At 53.1% G+C, this 18,452-nt stretch overlaps 1 protein-coding gene across 4 annotated transcripts in view; it reads left to right on the plus strand.

Moving 5' to 3' along the window:
* Window positions 1-18,452, plus strand: part of RASGEF1A (RasGEF domain family member 1A) — a 114,358-nt gene that overhangs the window by 77,194 nt on the left and 18,712 nt on the right. The window contains exon 1 of one of the 4 annotated variants that reach the window (XM_036828719.1): window positions 4,341-4,417. The exons of the other annotated variants lie outside the window; for them this stretch is intronic. The gene's annotated coding sequence lies outside the window, so the exon portion shown is untranslated. Of the gene's footprint in view, window positions 1-4,340; window positions 4,418-18,452 lie in introns of those variants that run through there. 4 annotated transcript variants of the gene reach the window in all.

An 18,452-nucleotide genomic window follows, 5' to 3' on the forward strand; every position in this document is an offset into this window, starting at 1 on the left:
GCAGGAGAGGCAGGAGACAGCAGCCCCAGTGACAGGGTCGGCAGGAGGGTGGCTGCCCTGGGACTGGCACAGGCAGGCTTATAAACGCCAAGACGACAGCGGATCCTTTTCTGGACTTGAATACAGAACCACCTGTTTGCCCTGGGGGAGATGCGGGGAGAGGAGGTCTGTGATGAGGTGGGCACGTGGGAGGTGTGTATGTGTGATGTGTGGGCGAGAGTGAGAGTATGTGAAAATGTGGGCATGTTTATATATGGGGTGTGTGTGTGAGAGAGAAGGAGAAGCAGGGCGGGCAGAACTGTGCCTGTGTGGGCCCACAGACACCTGTGTATTTAAGGAGAGTGAGGCCCAGCCTGGGGCTTCCAGGGGTGTGGACCCCAAGGTGAGGGGCAGCTTCCTTTCTACAGGAAAGGAGGCTGAGAACCTGTCCTGGAATTAATCCTGAGCATGAGGCAGTGTTGCATTTCCATGGCTCAAACCCTTCCTTTGAGGCAATCAGGCAATGTGATTCAGGTGCCGCTGTTCTAAGCCCTCAGCTTGGAGCTGACCGACGTAGACCCGAGACCTCAGGCTCAGTGCAGGTGGGGCACAGAAGGGGGCCACAGCTGGGCTGACTGGGCCTGGCTGTGCCCAAGAAGCAGGACTCATTTATTCCTTTGTTCTTTCACTTATTCAGTGTGCATTTATTGAGCACCTGCTGTGTGCAGGCACCATGGATTCAGCAGGGAACCAGAGACACCACAGTCCCTGTCCTCATGGCTCACCTTTTAGCAAGAGAGGGGAAAAAAAGCACAATCAATAAATGGAACATGGAATGTTACGTGGTGATAAGTGCTAAAGAGAAAAAGTAGAGCAGGAAAGAGGAACAGAACATATCAAGGGTGCATATCAAGAGCAGGGTAGTTTAGGTTATCAGCAATAACCAAACAACCCCCAAAGCCAGGAGCTTATAACAACACGTTGTAATTTTCACTTATCGGCGAGTTCTTCATGGTTTGGCGGGGGCCTGCTCCAAGCCTTCCTTGCTCAAGGACCTGGGCTGATAGGCCCCATGGCAGAGGGGGAGAGAGGCCCTTGCACTAACCTTTCAGTGCCCCAGTTCAGAGTGCCACACGTCACTTCTACTCACTGCTTTCGAGCCAGATGAGTCACAGGGCCCCACTCAATCTCACTAGGACCAGTAATGACAATTCTGCTCAGCCTGGCGAGCAGGGGTCTAAGACGTTTGGTGCCCAGCACACTGACCACCAGTGTGGGGCAGCTGTTTGTGCCTTGGGTGGGGCAGTCAGGGGAGGCCTCAGCCTGAGGACCTGCTGGAGGAGAGGAGAGGGAGGGAGCTAAGTGGCAGTGGGAGCAGAGGAGCACAGCAGGAAGAGGTCAGGCAAGGCTTCGAAGAGGACCAGACTGGAGGCCGATGTCAGGAGCAGAGCTGGTGAGTGTAAGCAGATGGCCTGGCCAGCGCAGGGGCCCAGGGGCTCAGACCAGGGAGGTAGCAGCGGAGGGGGAGAGAAGGGCCGATTTACTCTGAAGGTAAAGCAGGTGGCCTTGCTGATGGTGGAGCTGTGGTGTAGAGATGGAGAGGAGACAGCCGACTCCAGGAAGGAGAGGCGGGAAAGGATGCAGGTGGAGCAGGGGAGGTCGGGGAGAAGGTGGGACAGGTTGACACCCGGGGCGATGTCACCTGGCACTGGCTGGGCGTATGGAGTTAGGGGAGGGTCTGGCCTGGGGTGCTAATTTGGAGCCCCAGCTTGCTCCATCATTCAAGCCCTTGCTGCCTCCTGGCCACGCCGCCTACACCTGTACCTGCTGGCTCAGGACAGCCTGGTCCAGGCACCATGCCCTCATCTTGCTGGGCCTGCCTGCTGCTGGGGTTGGAGGAGCTTCGTGTGAGCTCCACCGGGGGAGGCAAGGGGAGGTGGGGGGCCACAGCATCTTGTGTCGACCTGGCTGCCGTCCCCGTCCGAGGTTCAGGAGCACTGGGGGCGGTACCACCTGTAGGTCACATACCCACCAAGCACAGGGACCACAGTGGTGCAGGGTCTTTGCGGGCTAGGCCATCTGGGAGAGCTGCTTGGGGGTGGGGAGTCACACACTGGCTTTGGGATGGGTAGGGTTTGACTTGAGAGACGGAGCTGAGGTACCTGTGGAAGCTGCCTGTACCCACCGCAGCACTGGGCTCCTTGGCCCTCACCCTCTGGGGAGCTGCTGTTGAGTGACCAGAAGAGGTTTGGTCTGTCAGGACTGTGGTGTCACAGTCCTGACAAACAGTCCTGATAAAAACAGGTCAGCCAGGAGACCTGTTTTATCTCCCTGCTCTTCCTTCTCCTAACCCACTGGAAACCCCCTGGTCATCCTTGGAAGCCCACCTCCAAATCACCTCCTCCAGGATGCTCTCCTTGACTTCTCCCTACAGAGATAGTCCCTCCACCCTTGTGCCCCCTCAACACCCAGCCAGCACAGATCTCTAATCCCGAGTCTCTCATACTGCACTGCGGTGTTACTTCTACCCCTACTGGCACACACTGAGCTCCATGGGTTCTTCCATTTCCAAGTGTGCAGCACAGATCAGTAGGACCTCAGGGATGTTTGTTGACTGAATAAGTGAGGGAAGGAAGAAACAGACACGAGGGCTGGAATGGCCCACGGAGACTGCCTAGTTCTGCTTCCATGTGTTACACATGGGGAAGCTGAGGCCCACAGGTGCTGCGGCTGGCCTGAGTTCAGCCAGGGTGTCAGGGGTCACAGCTGGCCCCCTGCCCAGGATGTCCACTATGCCAGGTTCTGGGCTGGCTGGAGCCCTGTGGGTTCCAGGACAAGGGGAGCCCAGAGGCAGACAGATTGGAGGGCCCTGGGTGATCGGTCAGGTGGGAGCATGTGGACAGTGGCCCTGGGGTCTCCAGAGGAAAGCAGTCAGGGACCTCCACCGTGGTTCTTTGCTTCTCACCCCTTGGAGCCCTGCAGCCCCCAAGAGCTCTGGCCCTGTGACCTCATGGTCGCCGGCCAGCCGGTGGGGTTTCTCTGGCAAACCCACTGCCCTGTGTCTCAGCCTCCAGTGGAAGAACCCCACCCTCACTGTCCCGCTCACACCGGCCTGCCTGGCTGGGGCCAAGCCCACGGCATTTCCCAAAGGTCAGTGTGGCTGCCGCATGAGCCGCCCCCTGCCTGTGGCGAGTGTGAGTCAGAGGACTTGGAGCCAGCTCTTGGGTCTCCTTTAACCCTCACGAGGTCGCTGTTCCAGTGACACAAGAGGAAGCTGAGGCTCTGAGGTGTAAGGCAGCACCATGAGCAGAGCAGGAGGAGCCGACATTCATTCTGGGGCTGGCCGACCCCAGAGCCTGGCCACCCTGCGCGCACCAGGGCCCCGTGCAACATCCTTAGAAGAGGGATGGCAGGTCCCTAGAGGTGCCCAGCCCAGAGGGCAGAATGCTGTGGTGGCAGGGGTGTGTGGCCAGGAAAGGGGGCTGTGGGCCGGGTGGCTGACCTGGGTGGCAGAGCAGACCCACTGAGAGCAACACGTCCCTGCCCAGAGGCTGGGAGACCTGCAGAGCTGGGAGGCCCCAGGGCACGCACGCACGCACGCGCGCACACACACACACACGCGCGCGCACACACACACGCACGCACGCACACAGGCACCGGCTCACACACACCCTCCTCCCTTCTGCCGCTGGGGTGAAAGCATGCACTCCACGTGGACTGAGTCGGGATGTCTTTGGGGATGGGAATACCTGTCTCCAGGCGAGGTTGATAGGTAAGACAGCGATCTTTAAAAAAATGTATGTTAGGTAATTGATAATTAAAGGCTCAGTATTTTGAACAGATATTTCAGTTGGGCTCCCTGGAAAACCCAGGAATGAATTTAATTCATTTCTAATGTATCTTGTTAACATTTTCTTATCTTAGTGTGTTTTCTGAAACGTACAAAGCAACTTTATTTATTTATTTATTTTTAACATCTTTATTGGAGTATAATTGCTTTACAATGGTATGTTAGTTTCTGTTTATAACAAATTGAATCAGCTATACATATACATATATCCCCATATCTCTAGCAGTTGTCCTTGGCTTGATCTTCATTTTAATGAAGAGGCCTCTAATGTTTTACTGTTAAGTCTGAAATTGGCCCTAAATTGCAAATACATAATCTTCATCATGAAGTACATTTCATTCCTACATTAATTGCCGAGAGTGTACACCAAGAATGGATATCATATGAGGCTTTCCTGTATATCTAGCAGAATCATCAAATTCCTTTCCTCCTTGGACCTGTTAATGTGTTGACTTATTAGCTTTTCTGAGCTAAATCATCCTGTTTCTGGAATAAATCCCACTGGGTCAGGCTCAATTGTGCTTTGAAATGCTGCTGGGTTCATTCTGCCGATATGTTGCTTGGGGTATTTTTCATCTATATTCATAGGTAAGAATTTATACGTACTTTTCTATTAGGGGAGATATTTGTCACATTTATAAATCATGGTTATGTTAGCTTCATAAAATGAATAGGAAAGGTTTTCAATATGAATTGTGTAGTTGAAATAGTTTAAATATCATATAAAATTATCTTACTCTTCAAGGGTTGAAATAATTCATTTTAGAAACTGGCTCAGCCAGGGCTTGCTTTTATTTTTCTCTGAGGTTTAGTTGGCTGTCAGCTTACTTAATTTGTACTATGGTTATTGGTCTTTTTGCATTCTAAACATTTTTAGCCCATTTCGGTTATTCATATTTTCTAGGTAATATCCTAGTTCAAAATGCTTTCAGACCTTTTAGCACAGATTTACATCATCTATTCTTTTAAAGTTTCTTCTCCACATCTGTGGTTAGAGTCTCTTTTTCATTCCTCTGATTTTGCATTTCTCCCTCTCTTCATTCCTTTCCTCCCTCCCAGTCTCTATCCCTCTCTCCCTCTTTGCCTCTCTGCCAGCTTCCTTCCTTTCTTCCATCCTTTTGTTGATTAGAATTGCCAGAGGTTTATCTTTTTAATTTGTGTTTCCAAAAGAAAATCAGCTCTTGAATGTAATCAGCAAGTTCTACTGTCTTTCTTTCCTTAAATCCACTAATTTATCTTTTAGTAATTCCTTACTCTAGTTTGCTTTGCTGTATGTCTGTTTTGTTTAGAAGCTCTTTTTAGCTTTTTAAATCAAGTGCTTAGTTTGTTTTCATTTCCTCCTGTTTATTTAAAATATATTGAAGTGCATGAGTTTTTCTCTGAGTACAGCTTTGGCCGTATCGAATTTCATGAGGAGATTTCTTGTAAGGGTTATTTTTCTGATGTGTCTGTAATTGGAGTTTTGATTGCTACTTGAACACAAACATGATTTAGGGACGTTTTTTAATCAAGTGGGTGAATTTTTTTGGTTCATCGTTTGTTTATTAATATCCAGACACATCATTCTGTCACCTGTACATTTCTGTTTGGGTACTCCATCAGGGTTTCATTGGTGATATGATGTATGAACAATGTGGATGAGTACTCTCGGACAGAAGAATATAACGTGCTGTCCTTAGGCCATGGGATTTCATGCATTTTTCTCTTTATGTTTCCATTCCCACGTCTTGAGAGTATGCCCTGCAGTATTTTCATTCCTTTCTACCACTCGTCTCTTTGGGTCTGAACCACGTGTCAGGAATTGTAGAAAGTTCTAGTTGTCATCCTGCCTGTCTCTGGTCCACGAAGAGGAGCTCCCTGCCCTGTGCTTGGGCACCGGCCCCATTTCCTGGGCACAGCGGGGCAGGCGTGTTCTTGGCAGTTTGCCTTTCACTTTCAACTCTTGGCAGAAAGAACCAGCCTGCAGGCAGGAGCCGTGGGCTGTTCCTGGCTCTGCCCTGCCAGACAGTGTGGCCTCAGGCTGTCTTTCGCCTCCTGGGCTGCACCTCATCTGGACAATGGTCAATAATGCCTTGGAGGGCACCGTGGGGATGTGTAGGACAGCCCAGTAGGTGGAAACCCCCTGTGAGTGTCGCTCATTGGCAGTGAGGCTGCTGAGCTGTTTCAGGGAGGGTTTGGATCGGGCTGTCCAGCAAGGGGCCCCGTGCGGGCACATGCACAGCTGGCCCTTGGACCCTGCCCTGCTTCCCACAATGCTGTGCTCACTGGCCTCACCTTGCACCCTGCAAGCAGGTGGCTCCTTCTGGGCCAGGGCTTGTCCATCTCGCGGGGACCCTGGCCGGCTCCACCTGCCTCCGCCTCGCACCTGCCCTTCCTTCTGCTGAGCCTGCGCTGATGGTCCTGGGTTTCCTATCAGGTCGTGGTGGTTACACACACCAGGGTTCAAATCCCAGCTCCCCTACTTTGGAGCTGTAAGGCCTGAGGCTGATGACTTAAACCCTTGGGGCTTTGTTCCTTGTCTGGAAAATGGGGTGACAGCTGCCTTGCCAGCAGTGTGTGCAGGGCAGTGTGCGGGGAAGTGCACGGCCCTGGGGAGGGATGCAGGCAGCTGTGCTGCTGGTGTTCCTGGGGGCGGGGCTAGACACCTGGTTACCAGCCCCCAGGGCCAGGGGACATAGGGCACATGGCAGGAAACCTGCTGTGTACAGAGAATGTGCACGGGGAGCGGGAGATGTTTCTGCTGGAGGGTCAAGACGCATGTCTGGTCCTGTTTGTGAGAGGCTGTGGCCGCTGGACAGGCCGTGACTGTCCAGGCCCAGCAGGGAGCTGGGCGCCTGCTGCCCTCCACCCGCAGGTTAGCCTACAGAAGTCTCCAGCTCCTGCAGTGCAGCGGGATCCCAGGGCTGCCAGTCTGGGTGTCTGCCAGGAGGATGACAATTCAAGAGAAGGAAATTGATTTGTATTTGTTTTTAAACGCAAAGGAAAATCGTTGCTCAGCCTAATTAGATGTCATTTAAAAATAAAAGGACTATACGTTCTTTTTTCTGTACCCTGGCACCCCCCGACGCAGCCTGGCGCGTGGAGTAGAGGCTGCTACTCACTCCTGGACAGGCTCGGACCCCGCCCCCTCCCTCCCTAGGGGCCCAGCCTCCCTGCCTCCGAAGGACCCTGAGCTCTGACGCAGTCCCCTGTTATCCTGCTCGTTCACAGCCACGCCCTGCCGCTCCTTGGGGTCCTGCCCGGCTCCTGTGGCCGGAGCAGGGGGAGCCTGGGCCAGATGCTCCCGCCTGGAACCTGGGGTTCTGGGGGGTGGGAGCTCTGGCTGCCCCAGATTCTGCTTAGCACACTTATGAGCAGCAGTCTTAAGTGGGTGCCCCATACGGGAAGGGGATCCCAGAGGTGCAGTTCCACTGGAGGTGGGGGTCTGCGCCCTGCCTTCCAGCCCGCCCTCCTCCGTGGCACCTTGCCGGGACCCCCCCAGAAATGACAGGAGTGCCTCCCAAGGTTATGTCAGTTTCCACACGGAGTCTGAGAGTCACCCGCCCGCGTGCAGGAGCGCAGGGTGACCCCTGTGGAATCTGAGGCCGGGGGGGGGGAAGGGGAGGCCCCGGGCACCCTCCCCCTGCCCTGAGGGCCCTGAGTGGGAGGCCGGCTTGCCCGCAGCCCGCCCTGTGGGGAGAGGGCAGGGATTCTCTGAAATCCTACCTGCTCCTCCTTGGGCCTCTCAAGGCTCAATAATGGGATGGTTATTGGTGGACAATGACATTTTGTCCCTTGAGCAGCCACCAGAAGAAGCTGACTGGACAGAAAGGCAGAACAGAAGGAGGAGAAAACCCCAACGCGGCAGAGTCTGTATTTAGGAGTGTGAAGAGGAGATGGCAAGATTCCTTTAGTCAATTCAAATAGGATTTGGTAATAGGAAGGAATTCAGAAGGAAAAAAAAAATGAATCATGCATCTGTAACAAAGCTTTAATTGTCAGCATCTCTTGGAGGCCGGGCCTTTGTGGAGAAGGCGCCGAAGTGCTGCGTGGCTCTGGTTCCCAGGCCAGCCACCTCCTGGCTGGAGCCGGCCTGCAGCCCTCCACCGGGGCCCGGGCCCGCCCTGGCCGGCCCCGAGGGTACACGAAGGTAAATGTGGCTCTTCCTCCCGGCATTTGCGAGTACGGTTTCTTGAAGCTTGGTTTATGTGACAAACGTCACCCCTCGCCCTCCTGTCCCCGAGGCCCATCAGGCTGGGAGGATGGGAGCTGCAGGTGCTCCCGCGGCCCCGCCTGCAAGGATGGGGCCGGCCGTGACCTCCGGAGGACTTCCCTGCTGGCAAGGCCACAGGAGTACAGGGGTGAGGACTAAAAGGGCATGTCACCCCTCCCCCTCCCCACCCCGGGCAGAGCAGCCACCTCTAAGGCAGAGCCAGTTCTTCTATTTAAAAAAATTTTTTAGAGAACTTTTGGCCGCGCTGCAAGGCTTGCGGGATCTTAGTTCCCCAGCCAGGGATCAAACCTGCGCCCTCGGCAGTGAAAGCAGAGTTCTAACCACCGGACTGCCAGGTGCGTCCCCAGAGCCAGTTCTGAGCGCCACCTGCCAGGACAGGGCAGTGCAGCTGGGCCAGTGGATCCGTGTGCCTGGACAGAGGAGGCAGCTTCTCCCCGCTTTCTTCCTGGCCGCACCAGGGCCCCGTGGCTGCCCAGGCTGTGGAGAGGGGAGAGGGCCTCGGAGGCGGGATCAGGAGAGGGGCAGCACCAGCTGCCGTAACCGTGTCTAGGAAGGCGGTGGGTAACCTGGAGGACAGGTATCCCAAGTGCCTGTCAGTGTCCCGCAGTTCTGACTCCACCGAAACCAGCAGGTACTAAGCGTGTCTGGAGCGTGGTGGCCTCAGGCCGTGCTCACTGCTGCCTGTGAAGCTGCTGCCGTAGGTGCCATTTTACAGAGAGGGCTCTGGCTCCCAGCTCATGGGGTGGCCGGGCCTCCCCCCAGCCTGTGTGCAGCCAGATCTTCAGCATGTAGTCCCAGCAGATAGGACCAGGGCTTCTGGAGCTTAAGAGACACACATTTCAGCTCAAAGTTAGGAAGCTCTGAAAGCCGGGGTTTGGGGAGGGGAAGAAGAGCCCCCAGGAGGGAGCTTTCTGCCTTAGGAGGGTCTGAGTTCAGGCTGGCAGCTGCTCTCCTGACCCTCTTCTCCTCTTCTTCTTCCAGAGCACTGCTCTCCTTCTCACCCATCATATCACGTCCTTATCTGTGTGGTCATCACACATGACAGCCACAGCCTGCTCCGGGGGGCTCAGTGGGGACAGAGACCCTGTGTCCTTCATTGGTAGATCTCCAGTGTGTAGGCAGGTCCTTGGTGCCATTTGTGAATGAATGAATGAATGATTGGTTAGTCTGTCGGTCAAAGAGTAAGGGCTCTGTGGAACACCCCACCTCCTACCCCACCCCAGTGCAAATGACACCAGAGAACCAGGCAGTTAGCCCTAGAAGGGTGGTTGGGTCCGTTGTGCAGACGGGGCAGGAGGCCTGGCCTCAGCTGCCCAAGGTCCCCAGCCGAGCTGGCTTCCAGTGTTGCTGGCCCTGGTTCAAGCAGCCAGCATGGGTCTCTCCCTAACTGGCCTCTGAGTGCTGATGGGGCTCCTGCCCTGCTCCCACCAGCTCTGGATTTTTCTGGAACTGGGATGAAACCAGAGACAGCCCCCTGAATGCACTCATTCTGAAATCTCAGCCAAAGGCTGCCCTCCTGGTTAAGTGGCCCAACAGGGTGGCACCCAGCTCCCCCTAGGAGCACTTTCTCTCTCTCTCCTCCAGCCGACAGAGGGGAGACTGGCAAGATGTGTAATTTTCAGTTGCTAATTGTGATGCCCTGCAGCTTGCTGAGCTAAAAATAGTCTCCATTTTGTTGAGTAGGTTAAAAAATAGAAGTCCATGTGCTGCCTCCGAAAGAAGCACCACTTGCAAAGCCTGGCAGAGGCAGGGGGCCGACTCGTGCCCCTCCCCCACCTCCCAGCAGATCCCTGGGGGCTCACGCAAGATGGGCCCTCAGGGCCATTTTTGTCCCAGTTTTCCAGGAAGCCGGGATGCTTAACTTGGCATCCATGGATGAGCTTCTGGGAGCCTGTCAATCCCTGGAATCATATGCAGAATGCCGTGGGAATGTGCACTTATCCACGTGCCCAGGGCGAGGGCCTCAGCCTTCATCTGACGCTCAGAAGGTTACACCCCGGCCAGGCACAATGATGAGGAGAAATGACAGTCCCCAGAAGGAGCAGGGCAGTGGGGCAGGCAGGCCTGGACAGACCTACTCACCACTGCCTGCCTAAGCAACCTAGTGCAAGTCGTGGGCACTCGGCATCCTCATCTAAGAAATGGGCATCTCCACACCGCCCCCCGTGGGTTGGAGGGACTGCGTTGAGATGAGATATGTAAAGCCCAGCACATGGCTGGGCTCCCAACTCCTGATGATAAACATTGAAAGTACCAAAGGTTAGTCAAAGAAAGCTTCTCCCTGCTTCTCCATTTCTTAGAAATTTCCGGAATTGCAGACTCCAGGATTGGAAGGGGTCCTGAATTCTGACTGTGCCCTGGGAACCTGCCCCAGACAGCTCCTCCCCTTCAGAGTTGAGTGGGGGCCTGACACTGCTCCCATCCAGCTGTGCAGCAGGCTGTCCCCTCCCTGGGCTGCTGTCCCCATTCTCAGCTGGGCCAGAGCTGGCTGTGTCTGAGGCTGCCCCGGGGTGGGGGCAGTGAATGCTCGTTGAGCACTGCCTCCCCTTTCCCAGGATGTGCCCCGAGGGCAGAGGTGGCGTTGGGAGCAGGTAGCTGGGTATCAGAGGCCAGGAGGCCTGCGGACCCCAGAGAGCCCACGGGTGGGGTCCCTCCCAAGTGGCTCCTGAAGGATGAGGTCCCTGCCCCACCTGTAGCCCCAAGTCCCTTCCTGCCGTCCCCTCCCAGCCCAGAGCTGGGACATTGAACCGGCGGCCCCCGGGCCCTGCTCCTGGGCAGGGACCCTCCCCTTCAAGGGCCAGGAGGCAAGAGATGAGGCAGGAGCAGCCCCCGGGCATGGGAACACCTCCAGGAAGCTGTGCAGGGCTGCCCCGGACAGTTGTGAGCACGGACCACCCTGCACACGGATGCTGCAGTAATTGGATGTTTGTCTAGAGTCAGTGTCACGTGCATTCCTTACCCAAGTATGTTTAAGCAAATTGTTTGTGACAGCGCCAGCTGTGGGAACCTTTTACGAGACCATTGGGCAGTGTCAGGCCTCCCCAGGCCTTGTTGGGCCTCTCAGTACAGAAAGCAGGAAAAGCACTTGGGAAAGGCCTGTACCCAGGCCTGGACGAGTGTGTGAGTGGAGGACATGGAGATACATGACGGTCTAGCCATGGATGCATCCAGGTGCACACGGTGGGCTCTGGCTGTCGTAGTGAGGCCAGCAGCCCTGGCTCAGCACCATCTGGGCCACTGGCACAGCTGCGGCTCCCAGGGATCCAGGGGGCTCCTGTGTGATGGGAGCGGAGTGCAGGGTCTCTGAAGGCCGTCTTGGGCACAGCTGGAGTTTGTGAGTGGAAGGACTGTGCCCCAGGTCACAAAAGCCGTACACACATGCCTGTGTGTGTGGCCGCCCCTCCCGGCGGGTGTGCAGCTTTTGAACGCGGGTGTGCAGCTTTTGCACGCGTGTGGCCAGGAACAGATGCCCTCCTCCCGATTTTGCTGCCTGCAGGCTCCCCTTCGCTAGGGCCACGTTAGAAAGCACTGCAGCAGTGAGCGGCACCCAGATCTCTAGCCAGTCTCTTGAAGAGGGACTTCCCTGGCGGTCCAGTGGTTAAGACTCGGCGCTTCCACTGCAGGGGATGCGGGTTCGATCCCTGATGGGGAACTAAGATCCCACAAGCTGTGTGGCGTGGCCGAGTCTCTTGAAGAGGCTGCGAAAGGGAATTTCATTCATAATCTTCTGTGGAAATTTCCTAAAGACCCTCTTTTCCCTTCTTTGCCGGCGTCTCTCACAGCAGTGGGGCTGCCTAAGATCTCCTCACTTCCCCACTGTGCTTCCCTCTCCTCCTGGGCCCTCAGTCCAGCAGCTTCCATGTCCTTGATGCTTTGCAGCAGTGTGTTCCTTAGAAGGTGTGCGCATGTGTCTGTGTGTCTGTGTGCGCTGTGTGTGCAGGGCAGCTGCACGTACCCAGAAGCTAAAGGTTTTCACCGAGTGCCTCAACGGGGCCTCCAGCCTGAGTTGTGTGGACGCAGAGTTCCGGGCTGTACCTGCAGGAAGGAATCCCATGTTCATGCAGGCCTTGGCCGGGCTGAGCGGAACCCAGAGGACGGTGTTTACTTTCTGAACTACGACACGCCAGGTGTGTGAGCACTTGTTCTGGGCTGAAGCCACCCTCCTTGCCTTCCCCCTCCTGTATCCCCACACCCAGGCCGGGAAGTTTGGGGACCAGTGTCTTGTCTGACAAACAGCTGGGGCTCACACGGATGGAGTAACTTGACCCAAACCAACAGCTGGAGAGGGCCTGGGCCCGGGACTGGGTGTGTGGGCTCCTACGCTCTGGCCCTCGGGGCGCTTGCGAGCCTTCAGCTGTGCCTCGTCTCGACGTGGGCGGGGCTGTGGAAGCAAGAAGAATGGCTGCCCTTCTCTGAGCCCAGCCTCCCTAGAGATCGAGGCAAAGCTAACGTGCCACCACTTTACGGGGGAGCTGGTTCCGGGGAAGCAGGAGGGAGGGAGGGAGAGCAAATAGACAGTGGGGATGTGAAGCTTTTGTGCCTCATTGATCCGAGTTTGCCCCAGGGTGTTACCCGGCCTCCCCCGCCGCCTGGGTTGTACGCGCGCGCACGCACGCACGCACGCACGCACGCACGCACGGGGTGGGGTGGAGCCACAGGGTCTCGCACCTGAGCAGAACTCACAGCCCGCCGCAGGAGGACGGTGGCCAGCCGATGGCTGTGAGGCCCTAGGTCAGAGGCCGTGGGTCAGAAGTGGTGGCAGCCCGTGCTGGGCCACTAGGGTGCCATCGAGGCAAGGCACAGCGGCGGGTGGCACAGAACAGCACTGCTCCCGCTCCCAGGGGCATGTTTTCTCATCAAAGCCTCATCGCAACCCTGCGAGGGAGGAGGGGCCAGAACCTCCACGCCCACTTTACAGCTGAGGAAATGGAGGCTCAGAGCGGCTCAGAGGTTTCCTCACCGTCGTCGAGACAGTGTCTCCTGACTCCAGCCTGGACTCTGTCGCCAGGTCCCCGACCCAGGCCTGAAACCACAGGAAAGGACTCGGCAGGTGTGCACGTGAGGGTCACGGGCGAGGGTGCAGACAGCGAGCGCCGAAGGAATGGAGTTTCAGGAGGGCCGGGGGCTGGGCTGGATCGTGGTGTAGGCGTAGCTGCGGCCGTGCCACGCTCAGGGCGGCAGCAGGAGTTAGTCGGATGCAGCGCCTCGGCCGAGCCTGGGGGTGCCGGGACAGCCTGTGTCAGGCAGAGTGGTGGCGGGAGCCCCGGGAGGGGCGGCAAGAGGGAGAGGGCAACAGTGCAGCCACAAGAAACCCGTACGCCTCCTTGCTTAGCCCACCTGGCCCGCCTGACCCGCCTGACCCACGGCCAGCCCGCTGGACACCGCTGGTGGTGGCTCATCCAGACAGGCAGCAAAGGGTCCCTCGGGCTCAGCCTTTGCCCGGCCGGTCTTCCCTGCCCACCCCCTGACCGCCACCGTGCCACTCCGCCTGTGCAGGGGCAGTGGCTGTGGCTATAGCCTTCTCGCCTGGCATGCCGGCACCCTTTGAGGCTTGGCCATGGGGACCCTGGGCCCAGATGCAAGGAGGACCCTCTTCCTCCATGGTGCCCCCAGAGAGCCAAGTAAACCCAGGGAAGAGACGGGCAAGCGCTGACACTGAATTGAGAGCCAGCTCTCTCCCGAGCTGGCAGGAGCGCCCCCTTCCCCCCTGCACCTGGGCTGCCCTCACGCCCACCGGGGCCTGCGCGTGAGGTGGGAAAGGTGGGAAACTCGCAGGGCCTGCCTGGCTTCTAGGAGCCGGTGAATCACTTTCACCCGCCTGGCTGCGAGTCGACTGCATCTATAATTAGAAGGTGCTGGCCTTCCAGTCGGAACAGAGCAGCAGCTGTAAGGAATCAGAGCAGGCAGGCTGGGTGCAAGTCCGCCCCCGACTGCCCTCAAAAGGGCTGCTGCCTTGGCCAGGCCAGCGCCAGCTGACTTGGGGCAGAGGTGCGGGTCCTTGGGGGCTCCATCCTCGGGCTCACCCCAGCCCCATCTTCCTCCTCCCTCGGGCTGGCTTCTGGAGGCTTCCAGAGCTCTCCACCGATGTCTGAGTCTGCAGCCTGGAAGTGGGTCTGGTTGCAGCCAGGAGCAGCCGAGGCAGGAGAGAGGCTCCCTGTACTTCCTGCTCCCATTTTCACCTGGAAAGCCTTGGAAAACGCCGGTGCCCAAGCTGTACCCCCAGCCAGTTAGAATTGTGGCGGTGGGAGCTGGGCACAGTGGAGTTTTAAACTCCCCAGGTGATTCTGTTGTGCAGCCACAGCCAGAGGCACTGACCGAGGTGAAGCTGCTCTCGTCACCTGGAGGATGAAACTCTCCAAGGGACAAGCACGTCCAGGGAAAGTGAGGACATGACCCAGCAGGCCTGGGCTCGGACTCGAGGTCCTGCATTTCAGTGATCGACCAGGTGATGGCACTGCTGGTTGGGCCACAGGAGGAGCAGCGAAGCTCTATATAGGAGAGGATCTGAAACTCCAGAGCAGGCTGAGTTCTGGCTCAGGGGGAGGTGCGCTGGCGCTGCCGACAAGTTCCTGGTGATGCTGATGTTGCGGCTGCAGCACTGCTTCTGCTTTAGGGCGTCCCCGCAGGCTCTGGCTCCCCAGGAACCTTGGGGGCCTGTGTGTCTGGAATGGCCTGTGTGGGGCTCTGAGCAGGCACACCTGTGGGAGTCAGCACCTCAGTTGGGAGGTGCTACCATGTCTAGTGTGCAGTGCTTTACCCAAGTGAGCGCATTCAGTCCTCCCAGCAAACCTCTGAAGTAGTGCTCCCTGTGCCCATTTTACAGATGAGGAAATTATGGCTCCAAGAGGTTGAGGATCCTGATAAAGCCACGAGTGGCTGAGCCAGAGTCAAACTCAGGCCTGCCTGACTGCCTTTGCTTCCATCCTGGCCCTGCTGCAATCTCCGCGATCTTGAACTTTCTTCTGTGTCTTCTTCCAACGTCTGCAAGCCTTCATCATCGTCACTTACCGAAGGTTTATCGTAAAACTCGTCAGTGGCAGCTCTGAAGCCCTCATTGCATCCCCTTCCTCTGATTATCTGCTTTGTGACCTGGGGCAGTTACTTGGCCTCTCTGTGCCTTGTCATCATCTGCAGCATGCAGAGAGTAACGGTTTCTCTCGTGGGGTTATTGTGAGGGTTAATGAGATGATTCAGCTCTAGCATTACTGTCACTGCTGGCACGTGAAGTACTTAGAGTCTTAGCTCCTGTATTTCATTTTTTAAAACAATTTTTATTGGAGTATAGTTGATTTACCATGTTGTGTTAGTTTCAGGTGTACAGTAAAGTGAATCAGTTATACACATATCCACTCTTTTTTAGATTGTTTTCCCATATAGGTCATTACAGAGTAGTGAGTAGAGTTCCCTGTGCCATACAGTAGGTCCTTATTAGTTATCTGTTTTATATATAGTAGTGTGCATATGTCAATCCCAATCTCCCAATTTATCCCTCCCCTGTCCCCCACCGATAACCATAAGTTTGTTTTCTACATCTGTGACTCGATTTCTGTTTTGTAAGTAAGTTCATTTGTACCATTTTTTAAGATTCCAAATATTAGCAATATATATAGTCTTTCTCTGTCTGACTTCACTCAGTATGCCAATCTCTAGGTCCATCCATGTTGCTGCAAATGGCATTATTTTGTTCTTTTTTTTATGTCTGAGTAATATTCCATTGTGTATGTGTACCACATCTTCTTTATCCACTCCTCTGTTGATGGACATTTAGGTTGCTTCCATGTCTTGGCTCTTGTAAGTAGTGCTGCAATGAACATTGGGGTGCATGTATCTTTTTGAATTATGGTTTTCTCCAGATATATGCCCGGGAGTGGGATTGCTAGATCATATGGTAGTTCTACATTTAGTTTTTTAAGGAACCTCCATACTGTTCTCCATAGTGGCTGTACCAATTTATATTCCCACCAACAGTGCAGGAGGGTTCCCTTTTCTCCACACCCTGTCAAGCATTTATTGTTTGTAGATTTTTTGATGATGGCCATTCTGACCAGTGAGAAGCGATACTTCATTGTTGTTTTGATTTCCATTTCTCTAATAATTAGTGATGTGGAGCATCTTTTCATGTGCTTTTTGGCCATCTGTATGTCTTCTTTGGAGAAATGTCTATTTAGATCTTCCACCCATTTTTTGATTGGGTTGTTTGATATTGAGCTGCATGAGCTGTTTGTATACTTTGGAGATTAATCCCTTGTTGGTTGCTTTGTTTGCAGATATTTTCTCCCATTCTGTGGGTTGTCTTTTCGTTTTGTTTATGGTTTCCTTTGCTGTGCAAAAGCTTTTACGTTTAATTAGGTCCCATTTATTTATTTTTGTTTTTATTTTCATTACTCTAGGAGGTGGATCCGAAAAGATCTTGCTGCGATTTATGTCAGAGAGTCTTACATTTAGGTGTTTATCCATTTTGAGTTTGCTTTTGTGTTTCGTGTTAGAGAATGTTATAATTTCATTTGTTTACATGTACTATCCAGTTCTCCCAGGACTACTTACTGAAGAGACTGTCTTTTCTCCATTGTATATTCTTGCCTCCTTTGTCATAGATTAGTTGACCATAGGTGTGTGGGTTTATCTCTGGACTTTCTATCCTGTTCCATTGATCTGTATTTCTGTTTTTGTTTTGATTACTGTAGCTTTGTAGTATAGTTGGAAGTCAGGGAGCCTAATTCGTCCAGCTCCGTTTTTCTTGCTCAGGATTGCTTTGGCTATTCGGGGTCTTTTGTGTTTCCATACAAATTGTGAAATTTTTTGTTCTAATTCTGTGAAAAATGCCATTGGTAATTTGATAGGGATTGCATTGCATCTGTAAATTGCTTTGGGTAGTATAGTCATTTTCACAATATTGATTCTTCCAATCTAAGAACATGGTATATATCTCTCCATCTGTTTGTGTCATCTTTGATTTCTTTCATCAGTGTCTTATAGTTTTCTGAGTACAGGTCTTTTGCCTCCTTAGGTAGGTTTATTCCTAGATATTTTATTCTCTTTGATGTGATGGTAAATGGGATTGTTTCCTTAATATCTCTTTCTGATCTTTCATTGTTAGTGTATAGGAATGCAAGAGATTTCTGTGTATTAATTTTGCATCCTGCAACTTTACCATATTCATTGATGAACTCTAGTAGTTTTCTGGTAGCGTCTTTACGATTTTCTATGTATAGTATAGTGTCACTGCAAACAATGACAGTTTTACCTCTTTTCCAATTTGGATTCCTTTTATTTCTTTTTCTTCTCTGATTGCCATGGCTAGAACTTCCAAAACTATGTTGAATAAAAGTGGTGGGAGTGGATATCCTTGTCTTGTTCCTGATCTTAGAGGAGATGCTTTCAGTTTTTCACCATTGAGAATGATGTTAGCTGTGGGTTTGTCATATATGGCCTTTATTATGTTGAGGTAGGTTCCCTCTATGCCCACTTTCTGGAGAGCTTTTATGATAAATGGGGGTTGAATTTTGTCAAAAGCTTTTTCTGCATCTATTGAGATGATCATATGGTTCTTATTCTTCAGTTTGTTAATGTGGTGTGTCACATTGATTGATTTGCATATATTGAAGAATTCTTGCATCCCTGGGATAAATCCCACTTGATCATGGTGTATGATCCTTTTAATGTGTTGTTGGATTCTGTTTGCTAGTATTTTGTTGAGGATTTTTGCGTCTATGTTCATCAGTGATATTGTGCTATCTTTGTCTGGTTTTGGTATCAGGGTGATAGTAGCCTCGTAGAATGAGCATGGGAGTGTTCCTTCCTCTGCAGTTTTTTGGAAGAGTTTCAGAAGGATAGATGTTAACTCTTCTGTAAATGTTTGATAGAATTCACCTGTGAAGCCATCTGGTCCTGGGCTTTGTTTGATGGAAGTTTTTAAATCACTTTTTCAATTTTAGTACTTGTGATCGGTCTGTTCATATTTTCTATTTCTTCCTGGTTCAATCTTGGAAGGTTGTACCTTTCTAAAAATTTGTCTATACTTTCTAGGTTGTCCATTTTATTGGCGTAGAGTTGCTCATAGTAGTCTCTTGTGATCCTTTGTATTTCTGTGGTGTCCGTTGTAACTTCTCTTTTTCATTTCTAATTTTATTGATTTGAGCCCCCTCCCTTTTTTTCTTGATGAGTCTGGCTAAAGGTTTATCCATTTGTTTATCTTTTCACAGAACCAGCTTTTAGTTTCATTGATATTTTCTGTTGTTTTCTTTATCTCTATTTCATTTATTTCTGCTCTGATCTTTATGATTTCTTTTCTTCTACTAACTTGGGTTTTGTTTGTTCTTCTTTCTCTAGTTGCTTTAGGTGTAAGGTTAGGTTGTTTATTTGAGATTTTTCTTATTTCCTGAGGTAAGATTGTATTGCTATAAACTTCCC

This window comes from Balaenoptera musculus, chromosome 16 (assembly GCF_009873245.2).
Source record: "Balaenoptera musculus isolate JJ_BM4_2016_0621 chromosome 16, mBalMus1.pri.v3, whole genome shotgun sequence".
Classification (NCBI taxonomy): domain Eukaryota; kingdom Metazoa; phylum Chordata; class Mammalia; order Artiodactyla; family Balaenopteridae; genus Balaenoptera; species Balaenoptera musculus.